This window comes from Cetorhinus maximus, chromosome 1 (assembly GCF_964194155.1).
Source record: "Cetorhinus maximus chromosome 1, sCetMax3.hap1.1, whole genome shotgun sequence".
NCBI lineage: Eukaryota > Metazoa > Chordata > Chondrichthyes > Lamniformes > Cetorhinidae > Cetorhinus > Cetorhinus maximus.
Window position 1 is genome coordinate 234,695,810 of NC_135879.1, and position 23,493 is coordinate 234,719,302.

Consider the following 23,493-nt stretch of genomic DNA (forward strand, 5'->3'; position numbering starts at 1 on the left):
AAACTGCTTGAATGGCAGGAAGCAGGCCCAACCAAAGGACATCACTTCTAGCTCCAGGTGCCCCACCACCCCACCCCCTTCTTCGCGGCTCCACTTGACCGAAATGTGCCAGTGACATTTGGTGCTGAAATCCATGTCTACTACTGAGAGTCCTCACCTAAACCAGGCAGGTGCAGGGCAGCAAGAGCCAAAGATTTAAATTGTATTCTTCCTGGTGAGATTTCAACTGCTCAGTCGTTTGCTTTATGAAGTCACCCAGATTCAACGGCATTATTATCGCTGAATCCCACACTATCAACATCCTGGGGTTACCATTGACCAGTAACTGAACTCAATTGGCCATATAAATACTGTGGCTACAAGAGCAGGTCAGAGACTAGGAATCCTGCGATAAATAAGTCACTTCGTGACTCCCCAAAGCCTGTCCACCATCTACAAGGCACAAGTCAGGAGTGTGATGGAATACTCCCCACTTGCCTGGATGAGTGCAGCTCCAACAACACTCAAGATGCTTGACACCATCCAGGACAAAGCAGCCCCCATCCACAAACATTCACTCCCTTCACCACCAACACACAGTGGCAGCAGTGTGCATTGCAGCAACTTGCCAAGGCTCCTTAGACAGCATCTTCCAAACCTGTGACCTCTACCACCTCATAGGACAAGGGCAGCAGACACATGGGAATACCATCACCTGGAAGTACCCCTCCAAGCCATTTGCCATGCTGACTTGAGAATATATCACGGTTCCTTCACTATCGCTGGGTCAAAATCCAAGAACTCCCTCCCTAACTGCACAGTGGGTGTACCTACATTGCATGGGCTGCAGCGATTCAAGAAGGCAGCTCACCACCACCTTCTCAATGGCAATTAGGGATGGGCAATAAATTTTAGCCTAGCCAGTGATGCCCACATCCTGTGAAATAATTTTTGTAAAATACAATCCTTGTTGATTTCCTCAGGCTTCTTCATGTCTGATCAGAGGGATAGGTCAGTGATTTCTGCTTCTAGATGTTTGATGATGTTCGTACGCACAGTTACGGGGAGGTGTCAATGAGTGTTCTTTGTGCGGGCAGTGGGTTGGGGAAGGGATGAAGGTGCTTGACTTTTGATTTGCCACCATAGACTTGGCTTGACACCTTCTCAAAGGCAGCAAGGCTGAGGTTAGGGAGTCGCAACGTACGAAATCCTGGATGTAAATCTGTGCTATGTAACACAGTGTGGGACGGACAGTGTGCTCTCCTTATCATCCTGAAAATCCATTGTCCTTGAGATTACCCCCTGGGAAACTAGGTTATGGATACTTAGCATATTTACTTGAATATTGGTGAGAAGAGAGACACATTGTCGAAGCATTTCCACTCATCAGGCCAAACACAAGGTGCCAAATCTCAACAATTTAGGCTACAGGAGGAAATGTTTACTTGAAACTCTCGATACTGTCTTCGTAGGGATATTGAACCGTTTATTTTAAATGACATAAAATCTCTTCTGAAATAACAGTGAGAGAGAAGGACTTTGGAATATGTTAAGGATTTATATGCCAGGGTTCCAGACGTAAGTTCACAACCTCTATTTCTAAAAACAAGGATAGATATTGTTTAAATGGTTGCTTAAGATGGGTGGCTGTTCAACATTTGTGGCTACAGGATATGTTGCACTGTAAGTACTACTGACTAAAGGTTGCCTGTGACAGCATCTACTGTGGCTGAAATAAACTACATCCCATGCTTAAACCTACACGCTTGTCTGTTATTATGTCAAAAAAAAAATCAGTGCCAATCTGCTAAGGTTTATATAATTGTGGTGGTTAGTCATTGAATATATCCACGGCTGAGATGGATAGATTTTTGGACTCTAGAATTAAGGGATATGGGGATAGGGTGGGGAAAGTGGAGTTAAGGTTGAAGATCAGGCATGGGGCAGGCTGCATTTTGTGTGCCTCCGTCAGAAGTGTTTCTGGTGGGGGTGGAGGGGAGGGGCACACAAAATAGGGCGGGTCCCCATCCCACTAACTTCCAGCCCACCCCCCCCATTCTCACCCAGATAATAAGGCAGAGGACGGGCGTCAAAATGGGCAGCCCGCCTGCCATATTCAAACAGGTTATCAAGCCTATTGACCCTGATAAAATGCAGCCCATGCCATAAAACATCTGGCCGGGCAGCTGGGAACAGGCAGCCCAATGTTTTTACCGACCTACCTTAAAGTCAGGAAGGAAGGGGAGGGGCTTGATCTTCTGGGGCTGCCCTTTGGTCGGGGTGGGCCCCTGTCAGATTGAGCCCGCCCACTACTTGTTCCTAACTACTCCTCACCCCCCCACCCCCCCCACCACCCCAACCTTAAATCGCCCCCAATCAGATTGGCCGGCAGCTCCACAGGGTGGGACTTCCCCGGTGAAGGGGGACGTCCCGCTTGGCCCTCATTAAGACCGCCCACGGCCTGTGAGGTGGACTGGGGTGGAGCGGGTCAGCTCCACACCGACTGCTTTCGGGGGGAGGGGGGTGCAAGCTGTCCAACCCCCCACACACCCCCCGCCTTTCCCCCCTCTGTATTATTCAGCCCATGAGCTTATTGAATAGTGGAGAATCTTGTGTGTTTCAATAAGATCGCCTCCCATTCTTCTAAATACTCATGAGTATAGGCCCAACCTGCTCAAACTTTCCTCATAAGACAAGCCCTTCAACCCAGGAATCAGCCTGGTGAACATTCTTTGAACTGTTTCCAATGCAATACAGACAGTCCTTGGGCTTACGACACATTGGTTCCTGAAAAGCGCAACTTAATTCGAAATGTCGTAACTTGGAACCGATTTTCCTGTAAGAACAATGCTATAAATGGGAGAATGGTTCCTGAACTAAGGTCCGATACCCTATTTTCACCAAAATAACCCAGAATTTTGCACTCAATCAATGATGGACGAGTAATATAGTAACAGGAATGTATTTATGTTGCAAATAGCAATCGCATTGACATAGAAAAGTCACATAATAACCTAAAGATACATATAGCAATATAGCACAGCACTGTACTAATGGCATCGGAACAGCAGCTGAGCATCTTGAGTCAGGGAGATAGGTGTTGCAGAATGTCGATGCGCATATGTGAACGTTTGAACTTGTTCGCTGGCAAGGCTTTGTAAAAACATGAACATACGAACTAGCAGCAGGGGTAGGCCACTCGGCCCTTCAGGCCTGTCATTAAATAAGATCATGGTTGATCTGATTATAACATCCTGCCTACCCCCGATAACCTTTCGCCCCCTTGTTAATCAAGAATCTATCCAGCTCTGCTTTAAAAGTATTCAAAGACCCTGCTTCCACTGCCTTTACAGCAAGGGAGTTCCAAAGACTCACGACCCTCTGAGAGAAAAGATTTCTCTTCATCTCTGTTTTAAGTGAGCGACCCCTTGTTTTTAAATTGTGACCCCTCATCCTAGATTCTCCCACAAGAGGAAACATCCTCTCCACTCCCACTCCGTCAAGGTCCCTCAGGATCTTAAAGGTTTTGAGCAAATTACCTCTTATTTTTCTAAACTCCAGTGGATACAAGCCTAATCTGTCAACCTTTTCTCATAAAACAATCTGCCCATTCCTGGGATTAGCCTCGTAAACCTTCTCTGAACTGATTCTAAAGCATTTACATCTTTCCTTAAATAAGGAGACCAATACTGTACACAATACTCCAGATGTGGTCTTACCAATACTCTGTATGACTGAAGCATAACCTCCCTAATTTTTTATTCAATTCCCCTCGCAATAAGCAATAACATTCAATTAGCTTTCTTAATTACTTGCTGTACTTGGGTACTAATCTCTTGTGATTCATGCACTAGGACACCCAGATCCCTATGAATCTCAGAGCTCTGCAATCTCTCACCATTTAGGTAACAACACAGAAACATAGAAACACAGAAACTAGGAGTAGGAGTAGACCATTCGGCCCTTCGAGCCTGCTCCACCATTCATTATGATCATGACTGACCATCCAACTCAATAGCCTGCTCCCCTTTCTCCCCATACCCTTTGATCCCTTTCACCCCAAGAGCTATATCTAACTCCTTCTTGAAAACATACGTTGTTTTGGCCTCAACTACTTTCTGTGGTAGTTAATTCCACAGGCTCACCACTCTCTGGGTGAAGAAATTTCTCCTCATCTCAGTCCTAAGTGGTCTACCCCGTATCCTCAGACTGTGACCCCTGGTTCTGGACTCCCCTATCATCGGGAATATCTTTCCTGTATCTACCCTGTCTAGTCCTGTTAGAATTTTGTAGGTTTCTATGAGATCCCCCCTCATTCTTCTGAACTCCAGCGAATATAATCCTAACTGACTCAATCTCTCCTCATATGTCAGTCCCGCCATCCCAGGAATCAGTCTGGTAAACCTTCGCTGCACTCCCTCTATAGAAAGAACATCCTTTCTCAGATAAGGAGACCAAAACTGCACACAATATTCCAGGTGTGGTCTCACCAGGGCCCTGTACAATTGCAGCAAGACATCCCTGTTCCTGTACTCGAATCCTCTCACTATGAAGGCCAACATACCATTTGCCTTCTTTATCGCCTGCTGCACCTGCATGTTTACCTTCAGTGACTGGCGTACGAGGACACTCAGGTCTCATTGCACATTCCCCTCTCTCAATTTATAGCCATTCAGATAATAATCTGCCTTCCTGTTTTAGCTACCAAAGTGGATAACCTCACAGTTATCCACATTATACTGCATCTGCCATGCATTTGCCCACTCACTCAGCTTATCCAAATCACACTGAAGCATCTCTGCATCCTCCTCACAGCTCACCCTCCCACCCAGGTGTGTGTCATCTGCAGATGTGGAGATATTACATTTACTTCCCTCATCTAAATCATTAATATATATTGTGAATAGCTGGGGTCCCAGCACCGATCCCTGCGGTATCCCACTAGTCACTGCCTGCCATTCGGAAAAAGACCCATTTATTCCTACTCTTTGTTTCCTGTCTGCCAACCAGTTTTCTATCCATCTCAATACACTGCCCCCAATCCCATGCGCTTTAATTTTACACGCCAATCTCTCATGTGGGACTTTGTCGAAAGCCTTCTGAAAGTCCAAATAAACCACATTCACTGGCTTCCCCTCATCAACTCTACTAGTTACATCCTCGAAAAATTCCAGTAGATTTGTCAAGCATCATTTCCCTTTCATAAATCCATGCTGACTCTGTCCGACTCTGCCACTGTTTTCCACGTGCTCAGCTGTTAAATCTTTTATAACGGACTCTAGAAGTTTCCCCACTACTGACGTCAGGCTGACTGGTCTATAATTCCCTGTTTTCTCTCTACCTCCATTTTTAAATAGTGGGGTTACATTAGCTACCCTCCAATCTGTAGGAACTGTTCCAGAGTCTATAGAATCTTGGAAGATGACCACCAATGCATCCACTATTTCTAGGGCCAGTTTGTTAAGTAGTCTGGGATGTAGATTATCAGGCCCTGGGGATTTGTCGGCCTTCAATCCCATCAATTTCTCCAGCACCATTTTCCTACTAATACTGATTTCTTTCAGTTCCTGCCCCTCACTAAACCCTGTGTTCCCCAACATTTCTGGTATGTTATTTGTGTCCTCCTTTGTGAAGACAGAACCAAAGTATGTATTTAGTTGGTCAGCCATTTCTTTGTTCTCCATTATAAATTCCCCTGTTTCTGACTGTAAGCGACCTACACCATTGTCTTCACCAATCTTTTTCTCTTCACATACCTATAGAAACTTTTATAGTCAGTTTCTATGTTCCTTGCAAGCTTATTTTTGTACTCTATTTTCCCCTTCTTAATCAATCCTTTGGCCCTCCTGTACTGAATTCTAAACTGTTCCCAATCCTCAGGTCTGTTGTTTTTTCTGGTCAATTTGTATACCCCTTTCTTGGATCTAATACTACCTCTAATTTCCCTTGTAAGCCATGGTTTGGCCAACTTTCTTGTTTTACTTTTGTGCCAGACAGGAATAAATAATTGTTGCAGTTCACCCATGCACTCTTCGAATGTTTGCCATTGCCTATCCACCACCATCCCTTTAAGTAACATTTCCCAGTCCATCATAGCCAACTCACGCCTCATACCATCGTAGTTTCCTTTATTAAGATTCAGGACCCTAGTCTCAGAATCAACTATGTCACTCTCCATCTTGATGAAGAATTCTATCATATTATGGTCGCTCATCCCCAAGGGGCCTCGCACAACTAGATTGCCAATTATTCCTTTCTCATTACGCAACACCCAGTCTAGGATGGCCTGTTCTCTAGTTGGTTCCTCAATGTATTGCTCCAGAAAACCATCCCGTATACACTCCAGGAATTCCTCCTCTACGGTATTGTTACTAATTTGATTTGCCTAATCTATATGCAGATTAAAGTCACCCATAATTACAGATGTTCCTTTATTACATGCGTCTCTAATTTCCTATTTAATGCCATTCCCAACATCACCACTACAGTTTGGGGGTCTATATACAACCCCTACTTACGTTTTTTGCCCTTTAGTGTTTCTCAGCTCTACCCATCCAGATTCCACATCGTCGGAGCTAATATCTTTCTTCACTATTGCATTCATTTCCTCTTTAACCAGCAATGCAACTCCACTGCCTTTTCCTTTTTGTCTGTCCTTCCTAAATATTGAATACCCCTGGATGTGCAGTTCCCATCCCTGGTCACCCTGCAGCCATGTCTCTGTAACCCCGACTATATCATACCTGTTCACATCTATTTGCGCAGTTAATTCATCTACTTTATTGCGAATGCTCCTCGCGTTAAGGCACAAAGCCTTAAGGCTTGTCTTTTTAACATTACTTGTCCCATTCCTACTATTTTTCACTGAGGCCCTGTTTGATTCTTGCCCTTGATTTCTCTGCCTATCACTTTTCTTATTCCCCTTTCAGAGTTCCTTTATATTCTTCCTGCCAAAATGAACAATTTCCTGTTTGCCCACGTTATACTTCAATTGCCAGGCCTCACTTAAGCTACCTATATCACTTTGTAGCCTCCTTATGTCCTCTTTACAACTTACTTTCTCACCTATCTCTGTGTCATCAGCAAATTTAGCAACCACATCACCTGTCCCGTTATCCAATCATTTATATAAATTGTAAATTGTTGAGGCCCCAGCACTGATCCATGTGGCACCCCAGTCGTTACATCCCACTAACCAGAAAAAGATCCATTCATAGCTACCCTCTGTTTCCTGTTAGCCAGCCAATCTTCTATTCAGTCAATATGTTGCTCCCTACACCGTGAGCTTTTATTTTCCTCAATAACCTTTGATGTGGTACCGTATCAAACGCCTTCTGGAAATCCAAGCACAGTACATCCATCAGTTCCCCCTTATCCACAGCATATGTAACTCCTTCAAAGAACTCCAATTAAATTGGTTAAACATGATTTCCCTTTCACAAAACCATGTTGACTCTCTCTGACTGCCTTGAATTTTTCTAAGCGCCCCGCTAAAACATCTTTAATAATAGCATCTAACATTTTCCCTATAACACGTTAGGCTAACTGGCCTGTAGTTTCCTGCTTTCTGTCTCCCTCCCCTTCTGAATAAAGCAGTTACATTTGCTATTTTCCAATCTAATGGAACCTTCCCCAAATCTCAGGAATTTTGGAAAATTAAAACCAACGCATCAACTATTCCATTAGCCACTTCTTTTAAGACTGTAGGATGAAGTCCATCAGGACCTGGGGATTTGTCAGCCCACAGCTCCAACAATTTACCCAGTACCATTTCCCTGGTGATTGTAATTTTCCTGAGTTCCTCCCTCCCTGCCATTTCCTGATTTGCAGCTATTTCTGGGATGTTACTCGTATCTTCTATAGTGAAAACTGATGCAAAATATCTATTCAATTCATCTGCTATCTCCTTATTTTCCATTATTCATTCCCCAGACTCTATTTCTATAGGACCAATGCTCACTTTGTTAACTCTTTTCTTATTTAAATATCTATGGAAACTCTTACTACCCTTCTTTATATTTCCAGTTACCTTTCTCTTGTACTCTATTTTTTGCCTCCTTCTTAATCTTTTTGTGTAAACGACGTGGGAAAGTCAAAACAAGGTGTCAAGTTATAAACGTCCCAAGTGCTTTTCGCCATAACTCGAACGCCATAAAGTCAAGGATTGCCTATATATCCCTTCTTAAGTAAGGAGACTAATACTGTACACAGTACTCTAGGTGCTGTCACACCAATGCATTGTACAGCTTTGGCAAGGCTTCCCTACTTTTATACTCCATCCCTCTTACAATAAAGGCCAACATTCCGTTTATCTTCCTAATTACTTACTGGGCAGAATTGCCCCAGAAATTGGCAAAGTCCGACATCGGGCGGGGAAATCAGCATCTGGCCTGCCCATGGCAAATGGTGGCTTTTTCCGTCACTTTGTTAAAAAAATTGAAAGGCACTGGTTTTATGTCGGACCACTGGCAGAGTGATTCTCCTCTGATTCGCCCGCCCCCCTGTGACAGCTCAGGCCTTCAGCTATCTGGGCGCCATTTTTAAAGGCCGCCCCTGCACAGACCTAGCGCTCTTCAAGGGATAGGAAGTTGTGGGGAACTGATGGCTGCCAAAGGGAGGAAACATGCCGCCCCCAAATTTAGCGATGCCTCCCTCTAACGCCTACTGGATGGTGTGATGTCCTCTTCCCCAGCTTTGGGTGAAGAACCTCATTCAAGAAGACAAATCCAGCATTGGTGGCAGTGGCGGTTAATGCCAATGCCCTACAAAAGAGGACAGCCACTCAGTGCCAAAAGAGGATAAATTATCTCCTCCATTCCACCAGGGTAAGTCACCCTTCTCTTCACTCGTAACTCAAACCCATCACACATCCACAGGGATCTCACTCACTGCCAGCTGAAGGGATGTCACCATTCAGAGGAGGTGATGGTGTAGTGGTATTATCGCTGGGCTAGTAATCCAGGGACTCAGGGTAATTCTCTGGGGACCAAGGTTTGAATTCTGCCAAGCCAGATGTTGGAATTCAATAAAAATTTGGAATTTGAAAAGTCTAACGATGGCCATGAAACGATTGTTGTAAAATCCCATCTGGTTCATTAATGCCCTTTAGGGAAGGAAATCTGCTGTCCTTACCTGGTCTGTCCTACACGTGACTCTAGACCCACAGCAATGTGGTTGACTCTTAAAAATGCCCTGAACAAGTCAGCGACATCCCATGTATGAATTAAAAAAAAACTCTCTCACACACACATTCATCCGCTATGTGGATCATGCCCTGATCTGGTCCATGGCACCACTCAGCACCCACATATGCCAGGCATCCTTCTCATCTGGCCTGGCAGGCATCCTGCTTACACTCTCTTCATCTGTATTCACGCAAGACAAGCTGGCACAGAACAAGAGGAAGAGGTTGCAAACTGATGGAGGAGTTCCTGACATCAAGGTCCTCACAGACTTTGAAACTAGAGCCATCCAGCTGGCCGGCAATGACGTGGGCTGTTCCTCTTCTGACGGTGAGGTCAGCGGTGCTCGATCAAGTAAGGATCCAGCAGTGCAACATTGATTAGACAACCTAGCTGTGAGTAAGTGCCCCTGTTCCGCAGTCCCCTGACATGCACTAATTATCCTTTCTCACTTTCGCAGGCATATCTGGGAAGCAGCCGAGGGGGTCCACGAGACAGGTTCTTGATTCCAATCCTGAGGAGACTATGGAAGAGGAATCCGCAAACATGGAAATTGAAGACTCATCACAGTGCTCACCCACATCCTTCACCAGCATAGAGACACACACGTCAGTGGCACCTAATTGTCGGGGTCACAATCTGATGAGCACATCGCACAGCAGGTGAAGGCAGGGACTTCCCAGGTGTCCAGCACTTGGAGGATTGCTGCAGGCCAGAAATCTGCTGAGTCTGAGTCAGATGACGAGCCTCAAGACCCGGTCATACCTCAGTTGCTGGAGCTGCAAAGGCAAGTTCGGGAACATCAGGAAGGGATGTCCACTGCACTCCTCAGGTTGCATGGCATGATGGAGCAGTCCATCCGCCTTCAGTCTGAGGTGATAATGCAGGCATGCCCACGCACTGAGGTCAACACTGGTAGGATGGCGGCTGCCATGGAGACCTTAGTCCAAGACATTGGTCCTCCACTGCTGCAGGAGCTGCACTCCAACGCTGAGGCACTTGCTGGCATCCATCATTGCCAACACGAGACAGGGGTGGGGCATCTCAAGCTCGCTGCTGCCCCTTCCTCTCAAGCAGTCAAACAGGGGCCATTGGGCGCCTATAGGGAGGAGGATCAGCAGATGCCCGCTTCGGGGCCATCCACCCAGGTGATTCCAAGAGTGTCCGGCCCATCCGACTCCTCTCTTCCTGTGACCCCAGCAGCCCCAGCTCTGCAGGCCAAGGAGGGTGACACTGCCTCACAGCAGGACCCTGAAAGCAGGCCAGGGCCCTCCAGGTCTCAGTCCTCCAGAGGACGCCCACCAAGGTCATCACAGACAGGGCGTAGCAGTCAGCAGGCCGCCTCCGCCTCTGCTGTGGATGTCAGGGGAGCACCAAGATGTAGTGGCAGGATTAGAAAGATCAAGAAGATGTAGTTGCATAACATTGGCATGCGTGTTAATCATTTGTCCTTAATGCTGACCATTGTAAATACACTCCCAAGAATGTCTCCTTGTCTATGGCTCCTTGTTAATGCTCGTAATGCTCGTGTCAATCGGATGTGAAACTTTGCTTCCTGTACAAAATGAAGGCTCATGTCACAGTCCAGGGCCTCTCCCCTGTGCAGAGTGTAACCTTTTGAGTGCAGTGATTGTCCGGCTTCAAAGTCACTCTCCAGATCAGTGACGGGTGCACCTCAATGTGGCTTGTATTTGCTGCAAGAATCTCATATCAAGTGTCACTGGGTTCGGTGATGTTCTCTGTGTTCTCTCTGCACCTTAGAGGCAGGACTGACCCCCATCTCGTCACTTTTCCAGACAGGTGAAGGTGTGCTGCTGAAGGAACAGGTGGTGAAGCCTGCCAAAGGATCAAGTTGTCTGAAAGTCCATGTGTCTGCTGTATCTCAGCAGCGTCTCCATGATGTGAGCCTTTTCACAGAGCGTATGTACTCTGCCCTCAGCCAGACAGGTGTCGGACATTCCCAGATTCAATGTGAAGATCTCAGGAGTGTCCTCACTGCATCTCCTCATCATCCTCCTGGAACCCTGAGGCAATAAGGGCCTTACGGCCACGCCTGCCTCATCTGCCAGTGCGATGGCCTCATCGCCTGCACCCTCACCTTCCAGGACCTCATCACCCTTATCCCCTTCGACTTCCTCCTCATCAGAGGAGATATGCAGCCCTTGCATCTCTTTATCATCCAAGTCCTCCCCCCATTACATCGCCAGGTTATGTAGCACGCAGAAAACCACTATGGTGCGTGACACCCTCTGGGGAGTGTACAGGAGTGCTCCGCCAGATCTGTCCAGGCACTGGAACTTCATTTCAGGATGCCAATGGTGTGCTCACCAAATCCTGGGTTGTGGCATGAGCCTCATTGTACCTTCCCTCACCAGGAGTCTGAGGCCGCTGCACAGGCTTCATCAGTCACATCTTTTGTGGGTAGACCTTGTCCCCCAGGGTCTAACCCTGCATCCTGTGTGGTCCCTGGAAGATGTCAGGGATCTGAGACCTGCTGAAGGTGTACGAGTGGTGGACGTTTATGGGGTATTTTGCACACACCTGCATGTTCCGTTTGTTATGGTCACACCATCTAGTAGATGCCCTCTGAGCCCCCGTGGTGCCAAATCCTGCAGAAGGTGGCATATATACATGATCAGTTCCCTTGACAAGTGCAGGCATCGGCGACACTGGTTCTCACTCATCTGTAGGTTGCACATGCACCTTCTATAGACCCTGGGTCTAGCGATGCACCTATGAATGACGCTCTGTGTGGTTCATCCTTTGCATGCAAAGGAAGCTATGCCACTCTTTGGTCTTCAGGGTTCTTCTCTTCCCTTTGGTGAGCCAGGCACCTCTGTCACATTCGTCTCCTTCATTTCTCCTGCCAATAAGCAATCAGGCAGACAGCGAGATCACTGGGCTCCATGTTACTGATGGTCCCCTCACTACAGTACCAAAGAGAGAGAGACGCAAGGGTCACCAATAGTCTCCTACGGACCGCTCTTGGTCAAGTCATCGCCTGCGGCTGCCTTTCAAGGCTCCTTAACGCAAGCTGGAGAGTACAGGCCACCACATAGATGCCCAGCATTTCGTGCACATGATGATTCACCATGTCCCCACCCAGCACCGCCCCACACCACATGACCGAGTGGCGGCAACTTCAGCCACTCGACTACATCCTGAACTCTCATCTCACACGCAGGCATTGTCCTAACCTGGACCACAAGGCTTTGCCCTTTGCTTGTACCATAAGGGAGACTTTTCAATGTCAACTGAAACATAATGCAAAGGACTAGGAGCGCACCCCTCCATCAGTGTTCGATGGCCACCTTTCCCAATGAGATCCTCAACTTGCCCAGTCACCCAATGGTTCTGCTGCACCATAACACTCATTTGAGTTTGAAGTGTGCACACGAGGGGTCAACAGTAGAGGAGCAATTATCGGCACTGAGAGGAGTTAGAGCTGATTGTGTGGTTACAATTGCTTGACTAGCCTGACTCCAAGCACGTCAATTAAGCTCAAACTAAACATTCTCAGCTGCGGAAGAGTGCTCAGCTTTGGCATGTTTTGGCATTTGGCCAGCCATTTCCTTACCCCCCATGCCCCACCCACCCCCCAGCATGTGTTTGTATTCAAACTTCAGTCTGTGTTGCCATGACCCCACACCCCCCCACCCCTTGCATTGTAGCCCTTACCCCTAGGCTTTCTTATAGACTCATACATGTCTAGAGCACAGAAGGAAGTCATTTGGCCCATCACGTCTGCACCGGTCAACAGAGATCTGACTACACTAATCCCATTTTCCAACCTTTGGCCCATAGCCCTGGAGGCTATGGAAATGCAAGTAAATATCTAATTACTTTTTAAATGTTACGAGAATTCCTGACTCAACCATACTTTCAAGCAGTGAGTTCCAGACTCCCACCACAGCCTTGGTAAAAAAAAATTACCCTCAACTCCCCTCTTAGCCTTCTACCTCTTCTCTTAAATCTATGCCACCTGGTTATTGACCACTCAACTAATGAAAAAGTGCCTTCCTATCCACCCCATCTATGCCCCTCATAATCTTATACATCTCTATCAGGTTCTCTGTCAACCTTCGTTACTCCAAGGGAAACAACCCCAGCTATCCAATCTTTCCTCATAGCTCAGACCCTCAAGGCAGCATCCTGGTAAATCTCCTCTGCACCCTCTCCAGTGCAATCACATCCTTCCTATAATGTGGTGACCAGAATTGCAAGCAGTACTCCAGTTGTGGCCTAACCAGTGTTTTATACAGTTCCAGCATGGCCTCCCTGCTCTTGTATTCTATGCCTCAGCTAATAAAGGTAAGTATCCCATATACCTTCTTAAACACCTTATCTACTTGCCCTGCTACCTTCAGGGATCTGTGGATATGCACACCAAGTTTCCTCTGATCTTTAGTACTTTCCAGGGTCCTACCATTCATAGTGTAATCCCTTGCCTTGTTAACCCTCTCCAAGTGCATTACCTCACACTTTTCCAGGTTGAATTCCATTAGCCACTGTTCTGCCCACCTGACCAGCCCATTGATATCCTCCTGCAGTTTACAGCTATCCTCCTCACTATTTACTACCCTACCACTTTTGGCATCATCCACAAACTTCTTGATCATACCCCCTACATTTAAGTCCAATCATTTATGGACATCACAAACAGCAAGGGCCCCAGCACCGAGCCCTGCGGAACCCCACTGGAAGCAGACTTCCAGTCACAGAAACATCCCTCTACCATCACCCTCTGCTCCCTGCCTCTTAACCAATTTTGGATCCAACGTGCCACTTTGCCTTGGATCCCATGGTCTGCCATGAGGGACCTTATTAAAAGCCTTGCTAAAGTCCAAGTAGGCCACATCAAGTGCATTACCCTCATCAACACTCCTGGTTACCTCCTCAAAAAATCAGATCAAATTAGTCATATGCGACCTTCCCTTAACAAATCCATGCTGACTATCCCTGATTAATCCAGTGTTTCCACAAGTGCAGATATATCCTGTCCCTTAGAATTCTTTCTAGTAACTTCCCCACCACTGAGGTTAGACCAACTGGCATGTAATTTCCTGGCCTATTCCTTCCTTTTTTAATAATTGGGAAATGTTAGCAGCCCTCCAGTACCCTGACATCTCACCTGTGGCCAGAGAGGATGTGAAAATTACTGCCAGGACCCCTGATATCTCTTCCCTTGCCCCCCTCAACAGCCTGAGAAACATCTCATCCGGGCCTGTGGATTTATCCACTTTTAAGGCAGCTAAACCCACTAGTACCTTCTCTCTCTTTATGTTAATTTCCTCTAATATTTTACAGTCCTCCACCCTGATGTTTAGATCTGCGTCATCCTCTTCCATTGTGAAGACTGACACAAAGTATTCACTGAGGACTGTACCCACGTCTTCTGGGTCCACACACAGATTACCTCTATGGTCCCTAATTGGCCCCACTCTTTCCCTAGTTAGTCTCTTGCTCATGCACTCTCTTAGCTTTCCTAATTTCTGTTTTCAGTTGCCTTCTGCACTTTTTATGTTCCTCTAAGGACTCCACCGTATTGAGCCCTCAGCATCTACCATAAACTTCTCTTTTTTCTCTTAATCCTAATCTTTATTTCCTTGATAACCAGGGTTCTCTGGACTTGGTCCCTCTCCCCCACTTTGACATTATGGGAATACATTTGCCCTGTATTCTCGCTATTTCCTGCTTGAATGCCTCCCACTGCTCTGACATTGCTTTATCTGCAAGTAGCTACTCCCAGTTCACTTGGGCCAATTCGTATCTCATTTTAGTAAAATTAGCCCTTCCCCAGTTTAGAACTTACCCTTTTCCATAACTATTCTAAACCTAACTGAGTTATGGTCACTATCTCCAAAATGCTCCCCCATTGGTACACCTTCCATCTGCCTGGGCTCATTTCCGAATATTAGGTCCAGGACTGCCCCTCCCATCTTGGGCTTTCTATGTACTAACTACAAAAGTTCTCCTGGGTGCATCTTAAGAATTTTGCACCCTCCTTACCTTGCACACTAAAACTATCCCAGTTAATATTCGGGTAGTTAAAACCCCCCACTAATATTGTCCTATTATTCTTACACTTCTATGAAATCTGATAGTGTATTTGATCCTCTATCTCTCCCTTACTGTTTGGGGGCCTATAATACACATAGTACACACCCAATAGCGTGTTTTCTCCTTTTGTATTTTTTACTTCTACCCATGTGGCTTCATTTAATGATCCTTCCAAGATATCATCTCTCCTCACTGCTATAATTGACAACACCCCCTCCTCTTCTATCCCACTTTCTATCTTGTCTTATTATCTTATAATCAGGAATGTTGAGCTGCCAATCCTGACCTTTTAGCCAAGTCTCGGTCATGGTTATGATATCATAGACCCACTTGCTTATCTTTGCCCTCAGCTTGTCTGTCTTTTCCTCAGGCTCCTTGTATTAAAAATATATTCCATTTAGCATTGCTAAACTCACTTCTTTCTTATCTAGCCTGTGTTTCCACTACCTTCCACACTCACTTATTAGTGTTTTAGCTTCCAATTCCATCTCAGATTCTCTCCTCTCTGAACTATTTTTCAAGATCCTAACCCCCTGTTAATTTAGTTTAAATCCGCCCCAACAGCATTAGCAAACCTTCCCGCGAGGATGTTGGTCCCGTTCCTGTTCAGGTGTAACCCATCAAACTTGTACAGGTCCCACCTCTCCCAGAAACAGACCCAATGCCCCCAGGAATCTAAAGACCTCCCTCCTGCACCATCTCTCCAGCCACGCATTCATCTGCTCTACCCTTCTGTTCCTATACTCACTACTGCGTGACACCAGGAGTAATCCGGAGGTTACTACCATTGAAGTCCTGCTTTTCAATTTTCCACCCTACTCCCTAAAGTCCACTTGCAGGATCCCATTTCTCTTTCTTCCTATGTCATTGGTTCCAACATGGCCCATGTCCTCTGGCTATTCACCCTCTCTCTTCAGTATGCTCTGCAGCCTCCATAGCCTCCTTGACCCTGGTACCCGGGAAGCAACATACCATCCTGGAGTCACGTCTAAGGCTGCAGAAGCGCCTGTCTACTCCCCTCACTAATGAACCCCCTATCACTACTGCCCTTCCGCACTTCTTCCTCCCCTCCTGAGCAGCTGGACCACCCATAGTACTACGGCTTTTTTTGCTTTGGTTGGTCTCTACAGAGGAACTGTCACTCTCACCGTTTTTCAAGGCTGAAAACAGTTCACGAGCGAGATGCACTCAGGGGATTCCCTTCCACCTGCCTGGTCCCTTTTTTTCTGTCTGGCAGTCACCTATTCCCCCTCTGCTTGCACTTCCTTAAGCTGCAGGGTGACCACATCCTGAGACGTGCTATCCATGATCATCTCAGCCTCATGAATGCACTGTAGTGCTGCCAGCTGCTGCTCAAGCTCCAAAACCCAGAGCTTAGGTTGCTCCAGTCAGAGGGACCTCCTGCATGCATGGTCATCCAGACGCCAGGAGCTGTCTAGGATTTCCCACATAGCACAGGATGTGCAAATCATGGGACTGAGCTCCCCAGGCATATCTTAACTAAATAGAATATGAACCCTTGTTTTTATTTTACCCTTACTCCTACTTGAGTATAGACTAGATGTTAGATACTCTAGATAGACTAGATCCTATAGGTGCTGATGACTACCTGTCCTAGGGTCCTCTTCTTGCACCGTCTTCCTTCTCCCACTGCACCCCTTGCACTGTAGCCCTTGCCCCAAGGTTCCCTTCACCCTTCTCCCCAGTGCTGTTGGCCTTGGGCCGGCACCACAAGCCAGCCACAAAGAAACCGCTGTGGAGGCTTGCCTGTGACACCCCCCAAATCCACCGAGCCGTTTCCTTGCTGTGGGATCATCATGAGTGCTGTGCAAAGTTGTGTGCACTCACCTCTGAGTTCCCTTTGAAGTTCAGGTGGCCAGGTGCATGCCTTTTAATGGCATTTGTAAATCATGCTGGTTGAATCACGCTGACATGGGCTTTAAATTTGATATGGTGGGGGGTTGATTCCGGCATGTGACAACAATTATGAGATGCAAATATAATCAAATTAAGTTCCCACCCCTGAGGGCGGGAAACACGGTCCACTATTGATGGGGGAAAGGGACAATTTCTTCCTTGATTCACGTTGCTAGGAAATGTGCTTAGGGCCTTCTTGCGTGATTCTGTGATCTCACCACCAAACACACACGTCACAATCGGGCGCAGAAATTCCAGCCACTGTATCCGCATGCTAACATTTTGCAATTCATGTACAAGGGCATCCAGATCCCTCTGTACTCCAGCATTCTGCAGTCTCACTCCATTTAAATACTATGCTGTTTTTCTATTCTTCCTGCCAAAGTGGACAAGTTCACATTTTCCCACATTATGCTCCATGCACCAATTTTGTGTCCATTCACTTAACCAATCTATATCCCTTTGCATACCCTTTGGCCTGGATTTTCCAGTCCTGCCCACTGCAGGACTGGGAATTCCTGCCTGAAGTCAATGGACCTTGGGCTAAAATTTCCGGTACCGCGGGCAAGACTGGAAAATCCAACCCTTTGTGTCCTCCTCGCAGCTTGCTTTCCTACCTTCCTTTGTATCATCAGAAAATTTGGCTACAATACAGTCTGTTCCTTCATACAAGTCATTAATATGGATCATAAATAGTTAAGGCCCCAGCACTGATCCCTGGGCCACTCCACTGGTTGCACTTTACCGACCTGAAATGATCCATTTATCCCGACTCTCTGTTTCCTGTTAGTTGGCTAATCCTCTATCCATGCTAATATATCATCCCCAGCAGCGTGAAATCTTATCTTGTGCAGTAACGTTTTGTATGGCACCTTGTTCGATGACTTTTGGAAATCCTAATACACTACATCTACTGGTTCTCCTTTATCCACCCTGCTTGTTATATCCTCAAGGGACTCTAAAAAATTTGTCAAACACAATTTCCCTTTCATAAAACCATGCTGCCTCTCCTGGATTGTATTATGATTTTCTAAATGTTCTGCTACCACTTCCTTATTGTGGATTCTGGTGTTTTTCCAATGACAGATGTTAGGCTAACTGGCCTATGGTTTCCTGCTTTCTTTCTTTCCCCTTTCTCGAGCAGAAGTGTTACATTTGCAGTATTCTGATCCACTGGGATCTGTCTAGAATCCAGGGAATTTTGGAAGTTTACAACCAATGCATCCACTATCTCTGCAGCCACTTCCCTCAGGACCCTAGGGTGCAGGCCATGTACACCAGGGCACTTTCTCTAAGGAGAATGACCAAAAACCTGATTAACGAAGTGTATTTTAAGGGGTGTCTTAAAGAGGGAGAGAGAGGCAGAGTGGTGGAAAGCTTTAGGGAGGGCATTAGATGGTTATTTGAATAGAAACAGTGTGCAGAGGTACAGAGAAAAGGCAGAGCGATGGCATTAGGTCATAATGCTCATTTTGAGAGCTGGTGTAGACACAATGGGCCGAATGACCTCCTTCTGTGAGGTCAAATCCTGTGATTCTGTGATTATGTTCTAGAAGGCTGAAGGCTGAGCCAGCAATGGTGGAGCAATTAAAATGAGGGATGCTCATGAGGCCAGAATTGGAGTAGACAAATATTCCTCTGTTAGTGAACGTTAGACTTCCTTTGGAAGGACGTGTCTTGAGCAAGATAGCAGGGGGATGGTTGTTTGGATCCAACATAACAAGCCTGTCTTCATCGAATAATCCGTGGAAACAGAGAATACTATAGCCAGTTTACCCAGGCAGCTAAATCATGAAGCAAATGTTCTAACAGCGTGAGCTAAGTCGGCCATGGTTAGTTTAAATAATCATCTTGAAATTCAGCTCAAGCAAAATCAATAAAAGGCTTGATGAAATAAAAGCATATTTTATCCTGCAGTAATTAGGTTGTAAAATGTTGCTGCCTCACAATGAAATCTTGCAGTAGATTGACTGTATCCTTGTGTTGAACCACAAAAAGAAACAGATAACTGAGGAATGTTTCACGCTTGGAAGAGTCTTAACTTGCATTTAATTTTTCTTTTCAGATTGAACACGCTGCAGAAACTATGTTGAATCATTACTTTATTCGCAGATTCCCTTGATCAAAGAGACAGTAATGTTGCCAAAAGGAGCTCCTGTGGCAGTTTAACAATGACCAGCATGGGCTGCATGACTGCCAAATGACAGGAAAGTCCCCCAATCAAACCCCAATGTGTGATGAAGTAGCGACTCTCGGCCCAGGATTCTTCGTGCATTGTCAATATTGAAAGGTTAGTCAATCTCCTTCCTCCTCTGGTTTGTGCAAGCCTAATTGTGCAAGACATGGGACAGATATTATTGACACGTAGTACAGGTGATCAGACTAACTGTGCACGTGGAGAGACTTTTGGTTCCTAGTTCTATCTTTCCAACTCTCTGAAGAAATTTTGAAAACCATACTGCTTTATACACCATATTTTGCTGACTTCAACAATAAAATTTTTTTTTTTTTACATTCATTCAGGGGATCTGGGTTTCGCTGGCTGGGCCAGCATTTATTGCCCAACCCTAGCTCTCCTTGAGAAGGTGGTGGTGAACTGTATTCTAGATTCGCTGCAATTCATGTAGTGTAGGTACACCCACAACGCTGTTAGGGAGGGAGTTCCAGGATTTTGGCCCAGCGACAGTGAAGGAATGGTGATATGTTTCCAAGTCAGGATGGTGAGTGACTTGGAGGGGAACTTCCAGGTGGTGGTATTCCCATCTATCTGCTGCCCTTGTCCTTCTAGATGGTAGTGGTCGTGGCGTTGGAAGGTGCTGTTGAAAGAGCCTTGGTGAATTCCTGAAGTGCATCTTGTAGATGGTACCACACTGCTGCTACTGTGCATCCATGGTGGAGGGAGTGGATGTTTGTGGATGTGGTGCCAATCAAGCGGGCTGCTTTGTCCTTGACGGTGTCAAGCTTCTTGAGTGTTGTGGGAGCTGCACTCATCCAGGCAAGTGGGGATTATTTCATCACACTCCTGAATTGTGCCTTGTAGATGGTGGACAGGCTTTGGGGAGTCAGGAGGTGAGTTCCTTGTCACATGATTCCTAGCCTCTGACCTGCTGTTGTAGCCACAGTATTTATATGGCTAGTCCGGTTCAGTTTCTGGTCAATGGTAACCCCCAGGGTGTTGATATTGGGGGATTCAGTGATGGTAATGCCATTGAACATCAAGGGGCAATAGTTGGATTCTCTCTTGTTGGAGATGGTCATTGCCTGACACTTGTGTGGCGCGAATGTTACTTGCCACTTATCAGCCCAAGCCTGGATATTGTCCAGGTCTTGCTGCATTTGGACACGGATTGTATTTATATAGTACTTTTGACATAATAAAATATCCCAAGGCACTTCACAAAAGCCTTATCAAACAAAATTTGAAACCAAGCCACATGAGGAGATATCAGGGCAAGTGATCAAAAGCTAGGTTGGGCAAAGAGGTAGGTTTTAAGGAGGGCATTCATGGGCACTCCTCACATGTTAATAGTGGGGGATTCAGTGATGGTAATGCCATTGAAGGTCAAAGGGAGATGGTTGGATTCTCTCTCGTTGGAGATGGCCATTGCCTGGCACCTGTGTGGTGCAAATATTACTTGCCACTTATCAGCCCAAGCACGAATATTGTCCAGGTCTTGCTGCATATGAACACAGACTGCTTCAGGATCAGGATAGGATTCAGGCTTCATGTAGCTTAATTGACCTGAAGATGTTTAGCTGTCAAGTCTCACACATTAAAAATGAACATTTGCGTGAGGGGACGGTGCAGGAGCAAAGCCTTCCCTGATTTCTGACCTGCCTGGATGGGTGTAGTTCCAATAACACTCAAGAAGATCAACGCCATCCAGCTCAAAGCAGACTGCCCTATTAGCATTCCATCCACCACCTTAAACATTCACCTCCTTCACCACAGGATCACAAGGGCAACAGTATGAAACCATCTACAAAATTCGCTGTAGCAACTCAACAAGAATCCTTCAACCGCATCTTCCAAACCCATGACCACTACCACCTAGAAGGACAAGGGCAGCAGATACATGTGAACACCACCAGCTGTGAGTTGTCCAAGTCACACTCCATCCTGACTTGGAACCATATCCCCATTCTTTCACTGTCACTGAGTCAAAATCCTGGAACTACCCCCCTAACAGCACTGTGGGTGCACCTACACCACAGGGACTGCAGTGATTCAGGAGGGTGGCTCACCACAACCTTCCTATGGCAATTAGGTATGGGCAATACATTCTGGCCTTGCCAGCAATGGTCAAAACCCAAGAATGAGTTAGAAAAAGACTGCTTGTAGCTACAACAGGTTAAAAACTGAATTGCAACAGGCAAATCAAACCATGCTTTCACCGCCCTTTCAGACAACCATTTTGGTAAGGTGAGATGTAGAGGGGTGGGAGGAAGATCATGTGGACTATAAACACCAGCATGGGCCAGTTAGACCACAAGTTCTGTTTCTGTGCGGTGCATTCTATGTGATAGAGCCTTTGGAAAGGTTGCAGAGGAGGGCAAAAAGTTTACTCCTCTTTTTAAATCACCTTAGCTACTCAGATAGGTTAAAGCACTTGTTGTGATCCTGGGCCACACCCCCAAGTTTTTGACAAGATCCTGTTAGGGACCAATAACTTTTTGTTTAAAGTGGACAAAATTTGAGATCCAGGACGCTTGTTAATGGAATAAAGCCGTAAGATTCCGCAGGGTTTTGAACAAACAAAGATAAGGTTTAATGTACAAGTTCATAAAGATAAAACAATTCACAACATCTATTTTATACTCTAACATTCAGGGTTAATATGAGATGTATGTGAATTAGCAGGCAAACTGTGGCCACACACACCACATTGTGCAAAAAATAGCAAATGTGACCAAGGCAGCTCCGATAGATTTCTCAGCAACCCACCCAGCTGTCAGTGAACACTATGGGACAACCAATCTCGTTGAAACTCTGCCTCCCTCATGAAGGACTGCAAACTTTTCACTTTCAGAGATCAAACCTCTGAACTCCCTCAATGTCACTCCAACCCGGACTGCCTCAACAATTGCACACCTCCCAGGGTTTCAATCTCATTTCCCCAGACTCCATTCTCCTGGGTTCCCGAGTCTGCTCTCTTACCTCTACCTAGTGGTGCAAGTTCAGCTCTTTAGCAGTCCGCTGGCTTCACTGGTTTGGCACTCTCCCTGGATTTCACCAAGCTCTAATCGTTCTCATTACACCAAGCTATATGTGGTTCCCAGGACTTCTCCTGAGCCCTCACTGCACAGGGCTCTCAAGCAGCTCCTGGGACTCCTCCCCAGCTACACACAGGCAGCTAATAGGAACACTTATTGCTGCCTGGAGTCTGTTAACAGCAGCACCTTTTCAGTCTGCCTCTTTCCCCCTGCTGCAGAACACTCACTCCCCCAGCAAACACACAGATACATTCAAACCCTAGGGATTTCTTAAGCTCCATCCACCTCCATGACAATGTAGCCTTACAGGGCTCACTGTATGCTTTCAAATTAGTTGTAGCTTTAGCTCCCAAACTTACCAGCCCTCTGTAGACACCTCATCTCCAATTCTCCAGATAAGTAGGTTCACCTAGTGTTTTATGATCTTACCTTTATAGCTATTAACCCCTTAAGTCAACAATGCCCCAACCTTTAAAGTGTAATAGACTTCAAGCTGCTTTAGTTGCGTTTATCCCATTTTCCACAGTTAAACTTTAATCTTCCCAGAACTAAGAATGATTTCGAAAATATTACTATGAACCACGAACTGGGTCTTTATAACACACTGGGTCTATCTACTTTAGGGAAGCATATTCTCTGAAGAAGAGTATTGATTACGCCCCAACGGCATCCAACAATGGCAATCTCAGCCCTGTCGACCCTGCAAAGTTCTGCTAACTAACACCTGGGGGCTAGTGCCTAAATTGGGAGAGCTGTCTCACAGACTAATCAATCAACAGCCTGACATAGTCATCCTCACGGAATCATACCTTACAGATAATGTCCCAGAGACCACCATCACCATCCCTGGGCATGTCTTGTCCCATCGGTAGGACAAACCCAGCAGAGGTGCCGGCACAGTGGTATACAGTTGGGAGGGAGTTGCCCCGGGAGTTCTCAACATTGACTCCGGACCCCATGAAGTCTCATAGTATCAAGTCAAACATGGGCAAAGAAACCTCCTGCTGATTACCACGTACCGCCCTCCCTCAGCTGATGAATCAGTGCTGCTCCATGTTGAACGCCACTTGGAGGAAGCACTGATGGTGGCAAGGGTGCAGAATGTATTCTGGATGGGAGACTTCAATGTCCATCACCAGAA